General features: G+C 50.1%; 1 pseudogene; it reads left to right on the top strand.

Annotated features, from left to right (window-relative positions):
- Positions 1-7183: 7183 nt before the first annotated feature.
- On the top strand, positions 7184-11904 carry LOC138930789 (paraneoplastic antigen-like protein 5; annotated as a pseudogene).
- Positions 11905-12433: the final 529 nt, after the last annotated feature.

Raw genomic sequence — 12433 nt, 5'->3', positions numbered from 1 at the left:
CTCCTGTCTGCTGACCTGCTCTTCTGGGTGCCTACTATATTGTTAAGAGTTATAGATAGGTTAAGATAAATGAGAAAGTGTTTCTATTATCCAGAATGTAGATCATGAAAGCATCAGCAATGTTCCAAACAAAACCCATAATCATCCTTCATCAGTTCATTAAGTCCTATGTAATTAATTATTGTTCTGCTCAGTCTTAGGTTAGCAGTCTCATGAATCTATCAGCTTATACCCTAGAGTTCTGGAAACTCTGGCTCACTGCAGTGATAGGATTTCAAAGTTATTTAAGTAATGGCATCAGAAACTTGTGCCTCAGAACATTTGGCAAAGTCCTTTACCTGAGGGTCTGAGACAGTCCCTTTTTCTTGAAGATAAAGCATTGTGGCCTATAGGTGATTGCAAGCGCTTTGGGGGAAGCATAAGTACAAGACAAAAGATTTAAAATGCCATAGTTAAAGATCTGATGAGAGTTCAACACAAAAATAATGCAACTGACAAGGAAATTTGGTTGTTTCTGCGGCGTGCAACATTTTAAAAGATAACTAGAATTATGATTGATAACACTACACTGTTTGTGGTTGTTCAATCCTAAGTCATGTCTGATTCTTTGCAACCCCATGAACTGCAGCATGCCAGACTGCCCTGTCCTTCACTATCTCCCGGAGTTTGCTCAAACTCATGTCTATTGAGTTGGTGATGCCATCCAACCATCTCATCCTCTGTTGCCCCCTTCTTCTACTGCCCTCAATCTTTGCCAGCATAACGGTCCTTTCCAATCAGTCGGCCCTTTGCATCAGGTGGCCAAAGTATTGAAGCTTCAGCTTCAGCATCAGTCCTTCCAATGAATAGTCAGGGTTGATTTCCTTTAGGATTGACTGGTTTGATCTGGCAGTCCAAAGGAATCTCAAGAGGCTTCTCCAGCATCACAGTTTGAAAGAATCAATTCTTTGGTGCTCAGCCTTCTTTATGGTACAGCTCTCACATCCGTACATGACTACAGGAAAAACCATAGTAGTAATAGTGTTAGTCACTCAGTCATGTCCGACTCTTTGTGATCCCACAGGCTGTAGCCCGCCAGGCTCCTCTGTCTATGGGATTCTCCAGGCAAGAATACTGGAGTGGATTGCCATTCCCTTCTCCAGAGGATCTTCCCAATCCAGGAATTGAACCCAGGTCTCCTGTGTTGCAGGCAGATTCTTTACTGTTTGAGCTACAAGGAAGATCAGAAAAACCATAGATTTGACTAAATGGACCTTTGTAAGCGAAGTGATATCTCTGCTTTTTAATATGCTGTCTAGGTTTATCATAGCTTTCCTTCCAAGGAACAAACATCTTTTAATTTTATGGCTGCACTCACCATCCACAATGATTTTGGAGCCCAAGAACATAAAATCATGGTTTCTAATTTTTCCCCTTCTATTTGCCATGAAGTGATGGAACTGGATGCCATGATCTTAGTTTTTTGAATGCTGAATTTTAAGCCAGCTTTTTCACTCTCCTCTTTCACCTTCAACAAGAGGCCCTTTAAGTTCTATTCACTTTCTGCCATTAGAGTGGTATCATCTGCATACCTAAGGTTATTGATATTTCTCCTGGTAATCTTGATTCCAGCTTGTGATTCATCCACCCTGGCATTTTGCATGATGCATTCTGCATATAAGTTAAATAATCAGGGTGACAGTATACAGCCTTGACATATTTCTTTTCTAATTTGGAACCAGTCCGTTATTCCATGTTCGGTTCTAACTATTGCTTCTTGACCTGCATACAGGTCTCTCAGGAGGCAGGTAAGGTGGTTTGCCATTTTCATCACCTGAAGAATTTTCCACAATTTGTTGTGATCCACACAGTCAAAGGTTTTAGTGTAGTTAATGAAGCAGAAGTAGATTTTTTTTTTCATGCTTTCTCTATGATCCAATGGATATTGGTAATTTGATCTCTTATTCCTCTGCGTTTTCTAAATCCAGCTTGTACATCTGAAAATTCTTGGTTCATGTACTGCTAAAGCCTAGTGTGAAGGATTTTGAGCATTACCTTGCTAGTGAAATAAGCACAATTGCATGGAAGTTTTAACATTTGTTGGCATTGGGATTGGAATGAAAACTGACCTTTTCCAGTGCGTGGCCACTGCTGAATTTTCCAAATTTGCTGGCAAATTGAGCGTAGCACTTTAACAGCATAATCCCTTTGGATTTTAAACAGCTCAGCTGGAATTCCATCACTTCCACTAGTTTTGTATGTAGTAATGCTTCCTAAGGCCCACCTTACTTCACACTCGAGGATGTCAGGCTCCTGGTGAGTGATCACACCATCGTGGGTCATGACTTATGACTTATGTGGGTCATTAAGACCTTTTTTGTATAGTTCTGTGTATTCTTGCCACCTCTTCTTAATATCTTCTGCTTCTATTAGGTCCTTGCTGTTTCTATTCTTTTATCGTGCCCATTTTTGCATGAATTTAAACAGTTTAATATCAGGCAAAGCAGCACCAAGACATATCATATACAGTAAGGGCATTGACAAACCTCCAGGAAATTCATACTGTTTTTGAAACATTCATTTCAATAACATTTTGTCCACACAAATGTAACCTAGGTTAGGCATCTCTTGTGATTTGACAAAGCCTCCCATGAAACTCAATATATCAAATAAAATTTTTACAAGGTGAAAGATCCTTTGTGATTTTCCAGGGTCTTTATGGGAAAACTCAAATAGGGTTTCAGAATAAAGACTATATCACTCAGGGGAATTTCTTGGTTGTCCGGTGGTTAGGACTTGGCCCTTTCACTGCCAAGGGTCCGGGTTCAATCCCTAGTCAGGGAAATCAGATCCCAGAAGCCTCCTGGCATGGCAGGGGAAAAAAACCAAAGAATATATCACTTAGGATTTGAGTGTGGGGAAAGTAAAATAAGAGTTGTCAGGAAATTTGAACACTGGGTTAAATAAGATCATAGGTCCATAACAAACACTATTTGTCTATTTAACCAAAGTGACAAAATATTTTGAAAGTACATATTGAATGAAATGCAATTATAAAGAACGTTAGTGCTTTCAAAATTGACAACGTCTTGATTGAAGGCCATGATAAAGTCAACATAAAGGAAAGAAAATTATTCTGATAAGAAAGAATCTTTGCTTTCTAGGTAGATGACTCAAAAAGTAAAGAAAAACATTTTACAACCTTAGTAATTTTACTACCAATAATCTAAGGAAATGTTTCCAGTTTAACAGAGAAAATCAAATTCTAGTTTTGCATTAGTGTACTATTTGATATCATAGCTCAGTTTTTAAAATATTATATACAAATCTGTTGATCTTTAGTCAGCTTAGACCACAAGAAAGAAAATCACTTTTCTGAGAACCATATCCATTCAGGTTTTGTCCTGCCCCTTCATCTTTTTCATTCAGGAACAACCAGTCATTTTACTTTAGGAAAAAATTATTCTTTTTCCTTACAAAAACATATCCTGCACATCTTGTATAGTTAGCTTAAGTTCAAGTTTTAAGTTAGCAAAAGATCTTGGAAACTATCTTTAAGGCTGACATAATATATATAAAACATAATTACTGCTAAAATAAAGTTGTGTGAGAGTAAATTCACTTTCATTAATTTCTGAGAACTTTAAGAATATTCAATTCATAAAAAGCACTTTATCTCTAAACCAATCATAATGGAGCTCCTTGAAGGGCTTTCATAACCTAATTTGGTAATACCATCAGGGTAGGACATCTTATATACACATACACACACATAAACATAAATTATGTAAGATAAATAAGTCCTAGGGATGTAATGTACAACATGGAGACTATAGTTAAAAAAACTGTAATGTACTGTGTATTTTTGAAAGTTGCTGAGAGGGTAGATTTTTAAAAATTCCCATTGCAGGGAAAAAACACTATGTGCATTGATAAATGTTAACTAGACTTATCATAGTGATAATTTTGCAACATGTACAAATATCATTATGTTATGCACTTGAAACCAATATAATGTAATATGTTTTCAGACATGTTTCTTAACCTCCACTGTTTTCTAGGATGGCAATCAGAACACCTCTTCCCATGGTATCACCTTTTGTGATACCTATCATACCTGTAATGCCATGTGGCTGAGTGGGGGTTTCACAGAGCCACAGTGGACTTGTGTTATGAGAGCCCTCAGGTAAAATGCCCCACTTGAGGGTCTGTGACTTTCTGACACCAGCAGGTAACCACTTTTTATTGGCATGGGAAGGAGACTGATTCAACAGGCTTTCAATAGTACTTTCTAGTGAAGTCAGGCATATTTAGGTCTGTGTTCCCCTTCTCAGACATAGGAAATACCTGCACTTAAAGGGGATTCTGCAAGTATCTTGCTCAGTAACCACCCAGCTTTCTAGAAAGGAGAAACACAGAATCTCAGTCCCACTCCAGTCCTCCTGAATCAGAACTTGCATTTTTATCAAGATCCCCTGGAAGTGGGATCCCACTATATCAGGCCTGATGCACCAGGACCATGCCGTTTATCAGGCCTGGCATGCACCAGTACTGTGCCATTTCCAGACATTGTGACCAGCTTTGGAATTGCAAGGGAACCTCTTGCACACCTAACCCTGCTCACAGACATTGCGGTCAGGACTGGTAGCTCTGGGCCTTACCCTGGAGGGGAAGTGGCTTCAGCCCTTTCTCTCCTGGCCTCTACCAACTTCCACTGATCAGACGTATTCCTGCTCTGGAATGAGGGGTGTTTGAGGTAGAGAGTGTGTAAAGGGATTTAGGAAGGTGGGCCTAGGTGAGGGTGGGGACCACAGGGAAATGAAGGCAGAGGCTTTGGGACAGTAGTTGGATTTGAATGAGGTCGGGGATTAGGACAGGCATTGTGCTTGGAAAGAGGTGGGGACATCGCTTGAGTGGGAGAAGGGATCGGGCTTAGGTAGTGGCAAGGCTTCCTTAGGGATGGGACTTGAATGGGGGTTGGGTCACGGGAAGGGGTGGGGCTTTGTGGGGGCAGAGATTGAACTTCCATTGGGGTGGGGATTGGCATCAGGGGCTGAGCTCCGTTGGGGATGGGGCTTCGTTGGAGGTGGGACTTGGACGGGTTGGGGCTTGGTGGTGACCTGGGTCAAACATGCAGGGAGGCTCTGCGTCAGGGGTGGGACTTAAGGTCAGTTGCGCTTTGGTGGAGGTGGGACTTGACAGTGGGGGCAAGGTTTAAGAGCCAGTGAGGGACTGCAGTACTCTTGCCTGGAGAGTCCCATGGACGGAGGAACCTGGTAAGCTGCAGTCCATGGGGTTGCTAAGAGTCAGACAGGACTGAGCGACTTCAATTTCACTTTTCACTTTGTGTATTTGAGAAGGAAATGGCAACCCACTCCAGTGTTCACCTGGAGAATCCCAGGGACGGGGGAGCCTGGTGGGCTGCCGTCTATGGGGTTGCACAGAGTCGGACACGACTGAAGTGACTTAGCAGCAGTAGCAGCAGCAGAGGGACTGCAAGTCGCTCAGTTGTGTCCGACTCTTTGCAACCCCATGGACTATACAGTCCATGGAATTCTCCAGGCCAGAAGACTGGAGTGGGTAGCCGTTCTCTTCTCCAGAGGATCTTCCCAACCCAGGGATCGAACCCAGGTCTCCTGCATTTCAGGCAGATTAAGGTTTAAAAGAGGGCTGGAATTGAGGGCAGAGTAATAATAATTGAGGGCTTCCCAATGGCTTAGCCATTGGGCAGAAGAATCTGCCAGAGATGCAAGTAGACACGGGTTCAATCCCTTGGTTGGGAAGACTCCCTGGAGGAGGAAATGGCAACCCACTCCAGTAGCCTTGCTTGAAAACTCCCATAGGCAGAGGAGCCTGATGGGCTATGGTCCATGGGGTCGCAAGAGTCGGACATGACTAAGCACACGCACTGCAGTAATAATCTTAACTGCACTAGCACTGAATACCAGTTGAGCAGTTTCTTGTACCCCTATACCAGAGTGTTTGTGAGCACTTCTGTAGACTCAGAATTGGCACAGCTTGAGTAGGGGCTTGTGAGGCAGAACCTCGGCCTGGCCCGGAACAGATCCAGTGAAGCAGTGTCCATCGCCCCAGCACCAGGAACTTTCTGTGCGCAGCGCTGGAGGGCAGGTCTGGTGCTGCCTGTGGGTGGAATTCTAGCATCTGCACTGCCACTGGATCCCTAACCAGTGTGCTGAACAGCTGTGAGGTGGGAGAGGCCTCTGTAGCCCTGGCAAAAAGCAGGAAGGGTGGGGTTGCCTGCCAAGGTTTACAGGGTCTGCCTGCAATGTGGCACTGGAGACCCTTTTTGGGTCTCTTTTCTGCCTCTGATTCTAGCTTCCAAACAGCTAGAAACCATAGGTTCCTGTTTTCAGCTCTTGATACTTGCTGCCCACCCCCCATCTTCCCTCCCCCCCCAACAAAGGATACTTCTTTGGTTAGAGGCCAATGACATCACCTGTTGCTCCTTAACCTTACCTACTACATGACACCCCTCAGTGATGCAAACCCACGGCCCATGCTGTTCTCAGTATCCATGGCAATATGACAGCTTGTCACACATTCTCTTCACCCATCAGTTCATTGCCTTGTGCAGAGCTCCAGTCATCTTTCTCTTCTGTCAGGCATTTTCTAAGAAAGAAGGGAATTGTACCTCTTCATCCTCTAACCTTTGCCCCAGAGAAATGGGTACCAGGTGCCCTGGATTGAACAGCCCTGAGCCAGGGCATGGGTGTGGACACACACACACACACACACACACACACGCTTTGTCAGGCCCCACCTCCTACCTCTACCTCTGGCCTTTTCACCACAGGCACCTCCATGACAAACAGCAGAGTCCTGGGACTTTGAGGAGGAGCCCACAGCAAGTAGAGGTCAGCAGGGACAGGATGAGCTGGGGGAAGCTGGGCCTAAAGAAACCCTTCCACCAAATGACTGGGGAAGCCCTGGGAAACAGGGGCTGAATCCCTGTGACCAGAAAGGGGAGGGGGTAGTGGAGCGGGTTTGGTGGGGGGTTGGGAGGGTGGGCATTAATGATGTTCTCACTCCATTTGCATTTATAGGCTGTGGAAAACAGAGACGACTCTGCCTCCATACTTGGCATTGACCCAAAATTCCTTGACTCCTCGTCACACTTTGTGAGCTGATTACTGCCCTTAGTATTAGACTAGTCCATAGAAACTGGGAGCAATGGCTGTGACTGTTGGAGGACTGGTGCAGAGGAATGGACCTGGACCCTAGGAAGGACTTACTAATCATGGGGATCCCCATGGAGTGTAGTGAGGCAGAAATTAAAGAGACCCTGAGGAGGGGCTGAGTCCCTCTGCACCTACAGGGTGCAGTTCAGAAGGGAAGACCACGCTAAGGCAGTTTTCCTTGAATTGACTGACATCATCAATTATGCTACAGTGCCTAGCTGGATCCTACGAAAGGGAGGTACCTGGGAAGTGGTGAAACCCGTAGCCCAGATGAGGAATTTATCAACAGACTGAAGTACTTCCTACAAGATGAGAGTCGAAGAATGGTAGATGTGGCCAAAACCCTGGGATACAGCACTCATTCTGAGGGTGTAGAGCTGGAGGGCGTGGATCAAGTCAGGCAACCAGTCTTGCAGCCTCTGAAAGAAAGCCTGTGGTACCGAAAACTCAAAACGTTTTCAGGAAACACTCTCCCAGGCCCAGGTGAAGAGAGCTTTGAAACCTGGCTAGAGCAGATGACTGAGATGATGCAGCTATGGCAGGTGTCTGAGACTGAGAAGCTGTGGCATTTGCTGGAGAGCTTATACGGCCCTGCCCAGTCCATCATGCAGGTGCTCAGGGTCAGAAATGACTCCATGACAGTGGAGGAGTGCCTGGAGACCCTGAAGCAGATCTTTGGGGCTAAAGAGGCCCATAGAACCTTACAGTTTAAGTTAGCCCAGACTTTCCAGAAGTCTGGTACGGTTAAAGCCCCTGATTCAGAAAGCAGTGCAGCACAGCCCCTTGTCAGTGAGAAGTGGAGACACGACTTGCCTGAAACACATCCTAGCTCAGGCCTCCATGACCACTGCCCTCCAGGGCAAGCTTGATCTACTGGATCAGTGAAAGTGTGCGCCCACTTTACTGCAGTTAATGAAGCTCATTCGAGATGAAGAGGAGTGTGAGGCCACCATGGCAGTGACTGAGGAGAACCAGAGTCAAGCAGAAAGGGTCTGCAGGGCACCAGAAGACAATGTCCTGATCCCTCAGGTCATGGTGCAGGTAGGGACATTTGTTGAGAGCAGTACTCAGACCATCCAGGAAGGAATCGTCCCATTTCTGAAGTGCAGGTGGCTGTCCTCCAGCTGTGACACTGGGGAGGAAGGCCACAGCCAGGCATTATTTCCTATGGCCAAGAACCAGCCTCCAGCAAAGCCCAGGCCCAGCTGACAACAGAAGAGTCGGGGAATGAGAGAAGGGCTGGAGCCATTGAACCACCCCAAGGCCTAGGAAGCATAGGCTCAACATATCCAGGCACACCCTCTGCTAGCAGGCAACAGAAAAAGTGTAACGGTGGAAAAGGCAGTCCACACAAACAACGGGGGCCTTGAGTGGGGCAGAGGGGCAGGGAAGCCAGGCCCAGCCCCCTCAGCCTCCACCAGCTGGAAGATGCTCCACCAATGAAGCCAAAATCAGTTCAGGGAGGCATGGGAGGCCAAAGTAGGGGGCCATCAGGTGCAGCAAAAGGGGTGCCTGCACCTCAGACAGAGACCCCAACATAGCAGAGGCGAAGAAGGGCAGTCCACACAAACAGTGGGGGCCTTGAGTGGGGCAGAGGGGCAGGGAAGCCTGGCCCAGCCCCCTCAGCCTCTACCAGCCGGAAGGTGTTCCACCAACCAAGCCAAAATCAATTCAGGGAGGTGCGGGAGATCCAAGTAGGGGGCCATTAGGTGCAGCAAAAGGGGTGCCCACACCTCAGACAGAGATCCCAACATAGCAAAGGCTGAAGGTATAGTCAAGGGCTCTGGCATTGGCCCTGGCTTTTGGCCACCTGCAAACGCCCATCCAGTGGGCGCTGAGCTAACAATGCTGATCGTCCCTCAGGTCACATGGGACCTAGAGGAGCCTCTCTGGAGGCCATCTCTGCCACAAGGTGCCAGCACTGGCAAGGAAGAGCTGTGGGGCAGATGGGAGATGCTCCAGGGGGGAGACCACAGGATCCAGCCTGTCTTCAGGATCATCTGCCCTAGGGCGTCCCCTGGAAGGCAGAACCCTGGAGCCTTTCTGCAATTGAGGGCAGAAAACCCAGAGGCCCACGGGCACCCAGCACCAGCCTACAAGCAGTCTTCCCCCACCCCGGCCCCTGCAGCCTGGAAGGACTGTAGGGACAAGGACAGCAAAGACTGTGAGGAGATGATAGGGCCCTGGGTACCTGGTGGGCCAGTACCCCACAACTGGCTTTGGTGTGAGTGGGTGTGCGTGTAAACTTTTGTTCCAAAGGAGGAAAAGGAGAAGGAGGAAGAAAAGGGGGAGGAGGAGGAAGGGGAGGAGGGGGGTGCAGGAAGAGGAGGGGGGTGCAGGAAGAGGAGGAGGAGAATTCATTGGTGGGAAGGAGGGTTCTTTTGTTCTGCTTAGGTTTGTGCTTGGTCACTGGAGACCTGGGACTGGCCTGGAGAAGTACCACTCACCAGCTGCCAATGCCAAGGTCAGCCCCAAAGCCTGCAACTGGGAACAGCCCTTAGTGGGCAGTCCCTACCTAGGTGAAGGGTGCCTGCAAACAGCTGCTGCCCACACTGGCCTGAGAGACATTAAGGGCCATGTCATGGTGCCTGGGCCTCCCCCACCCAGAGGGGACCCCTATTCAGCATCCCCTGGGGCAGGCTGCTCCCTGTCCTGGGAAGTCCAGATGTGTCCCTGTAGGCTCCCTAGTGACCCAGGTCTCAAGGAATCCCTCCATGCCCCAGTCCCCTCTCCCCTCTCCAACAACACACACCCCCAAGCCATCGTTCACTTCCCCTCCCACCCGCCGCAGAGCCCTGCGGTGCCCATGGACCTGGGTTGGTTGTCCCCACCTACCCAGTCAGCCACTCCTGGGCCCTGCCATGTGTCCTGAGCTTCAGCACCAGCCAAGGCCCTACCCGCTGTGGTCCCGAGTCCTCAGCTCAGCGTGTGCTTTCCCGGTGCAGATTCAGGCCCAGTTCTGCTGGCTCTCCTGGAGACGTGCGTGTGTTCTTCTCTGAGCACTTCCCCCCACTGTGGTGCAGAGACACCGTAGCCCACTCTCAGGAACCGGTGGGAAGGAGGGGATGGACGAGGGCTCAGCCAGCGTCCACCCCAGGACTCATGGAAGGAAGATCTGCATTGGTGCCACAGTGGGGCTTCGGGAGGCCCCCAGGACCTGTGCTCTGCTTGGCCACCTTGTGCTTCCTCGGGATTCTGCGTCCTTGGCTTGCTGCACCGTGTCCTGATGTGTGACTGACTTGTGCCCACCATAGAGCATGTGGGCCCAAGTGGGAGGAGCTGCCCTCGGGGGATCTGGCATTGCCAGCACCCACCTTCCTGGCAAGACACCACCTGCGAGGCCCTCAGGAAGGGAGAGTGTCGGGGGAGGGAGGACTGCTGCGTGTGGGCAGTGCAGGTACCTCGTTAGGGACCCTGGGAGGAGAAGAGGGGCTAGGACCGTGATCTGTGGCCGTTAGGAGTTCTCTGTGTTGTCATTCCCTGTCTTCAATGGTTTCAGTCAGTGCTGCTCTTAAATAAAGTTTCCTGAAAGTTTCAGCTGTCTCGTCTCTGCTCTGGACAGTGGAGGGGAGGGGCTGCCTGAGGTGGGGGTGCAGTGGCCTGGTACCCCGAGTCAGCACTGCAGTGTGGTCCCGGCAGGGTCCAAGATGGTCTGTGTGGCTCCCTGGGCTGGACGGAGCTTGGCGACAGGGATTTGTGGGCAGGGACTGTGGCTGGTTGGGTCCCCAGGAACCTCAGGAGCCTCCAGGAATAAGTGGGTTAGATGTGGGGGGAGGGCAGGGTCAGCAGGTAGGACGCCAGGCTCTAGGATCCCTGGCAGCTCTGTGGGGGCTCCAGGCACCCAGATGGTTGAGAGAGGTCACGTGTGCCATCCTAAGGACCAGCCAGCCACAGAAAGGTCCTGGTGTGAGATCAACGGCCGCTCTCAGGAGTTGGTGCAGTATTCCAGGGCATGGGTGTTTGCCCACCTTCCTGAGATCGGTCTACCCCTGCTGGCCAGTGGCAGCCAGCCCTGATCTGGGCACCCAGGGACGGGGGTCGGGGGGTGGTAGTGTGATGTCCGAGGAAAGGAGGGTGGGCCAGCAGGAGTTCCACAGCCCCATTTCCTCAGAGGCAGGGAAAGGCTGGCAGCACTGTCCTCCACTTTGAGTCCAGGGTAGGGTGGCATGGTGACAGGCACGGGCACCCCTCTCCCTGTCCCACTCCCCCGCACTAGTCCTGTGTTCTGGGAGCAGGCAGGAGGCAGGGTGCAGGGCTGTGAGTAGGAGGCTGCAGACAGGGGCCCATCGATGGCCCCTTCCTGCCCAGAGGCTGACTCGGGGTCTGTGAGAGCCCTCGGTGAGCAGTGCAGTCGCCAGGGTGGAAGGCACTACTGATTCGGGAGACATTTTCTCGAGCGTGAGGCCATCCTGCGTGCGTCTGCGTGTCTGTGCCCGGTGAGGTTGCGCGTCTACGTCCGGCGCCTGTGCGCTTGCGCGCGCCGCCATTTCCTGCAGCCGCGACCTTGTGTCGCGGTGCTTATCGGGAAATGCGACCATTCACGCTTCGAATGGCTACCTTGGGCGCGAGAAGCTTCGGCGGCAGTTTCCACGACGGCCGCCAGATGGCGCGCGAGGATCACAATTCTGCCTGGCCGCCCATCTTGGCGATGGCCATCCCGGCGCCCTGGGCTCTCGCGGCCCATCCCCCTATGGCCTGGAAGCTTTGGGTGGTCCCACCGGCCTAGAGCTGACGCAGGCCCCCTGAACCCGAGTGCACTATCACCACAGTGCAGGCGGAGGTGGGAGAGAGGAAGGGAGCTGGGTACCCGCAAAGATCCAAAGGGGCTGTTTAGCAAGTTGCCCTGGTGGACTCTGGACGCTAGACGCCAGTCTTCAGAGGTGGCCGCGGCCAGGACCCATGGACATGCGGGGAGGGCGGTCGACCCTTCAACCTCGAGAGACCCTGAGCGGACCTGCCAACTCGTGGCGCTGGGTCTCCGTGGGGAGGGGACATTGTTATCAAGAGGTGGAAGAGGGAGATGGACCGGTTAGGTGGTTCAATCTGCAGAGCAGTGGCTGGCGCCTTTCGTTTTTCAGTGGTAGAAAGTGAGTAGAAGAGAACTGAGAGGATTACACTGGTTATCAAGTTGTAGAACTATGCTTAGATCTGTGACCTCTGTTACTTTCATCACAGTATATGCTGGTTCCAGTTTGTGGGTAGTTACTACTGCTAAGGGTTTGGTGAGCCTGGTGAGCATGGTGCTCAGGCAGTCG

The sequence above is a fragment of the Ovis canadensis genome, chromosome X, assembly GCF_042477335.2.
Source record: "Ovis canadensis isolate MfBH-ARS-UI-01 breed Bighorn chromosome X, ARS-UI_OviCan_v2, whole genome shotgun sequence".
Lineage (NCBI taxonomy): Eukaryota > Metazoa > Chordata > Mammalia > Artiodactyla > Bovidae > Ovis > Ovis canadensis.
The sequence above is the reverse complement of the archived record's forward strand: the minus strand, read 5'-3'. Positions and strand labels throughout refer to the sequence as shown.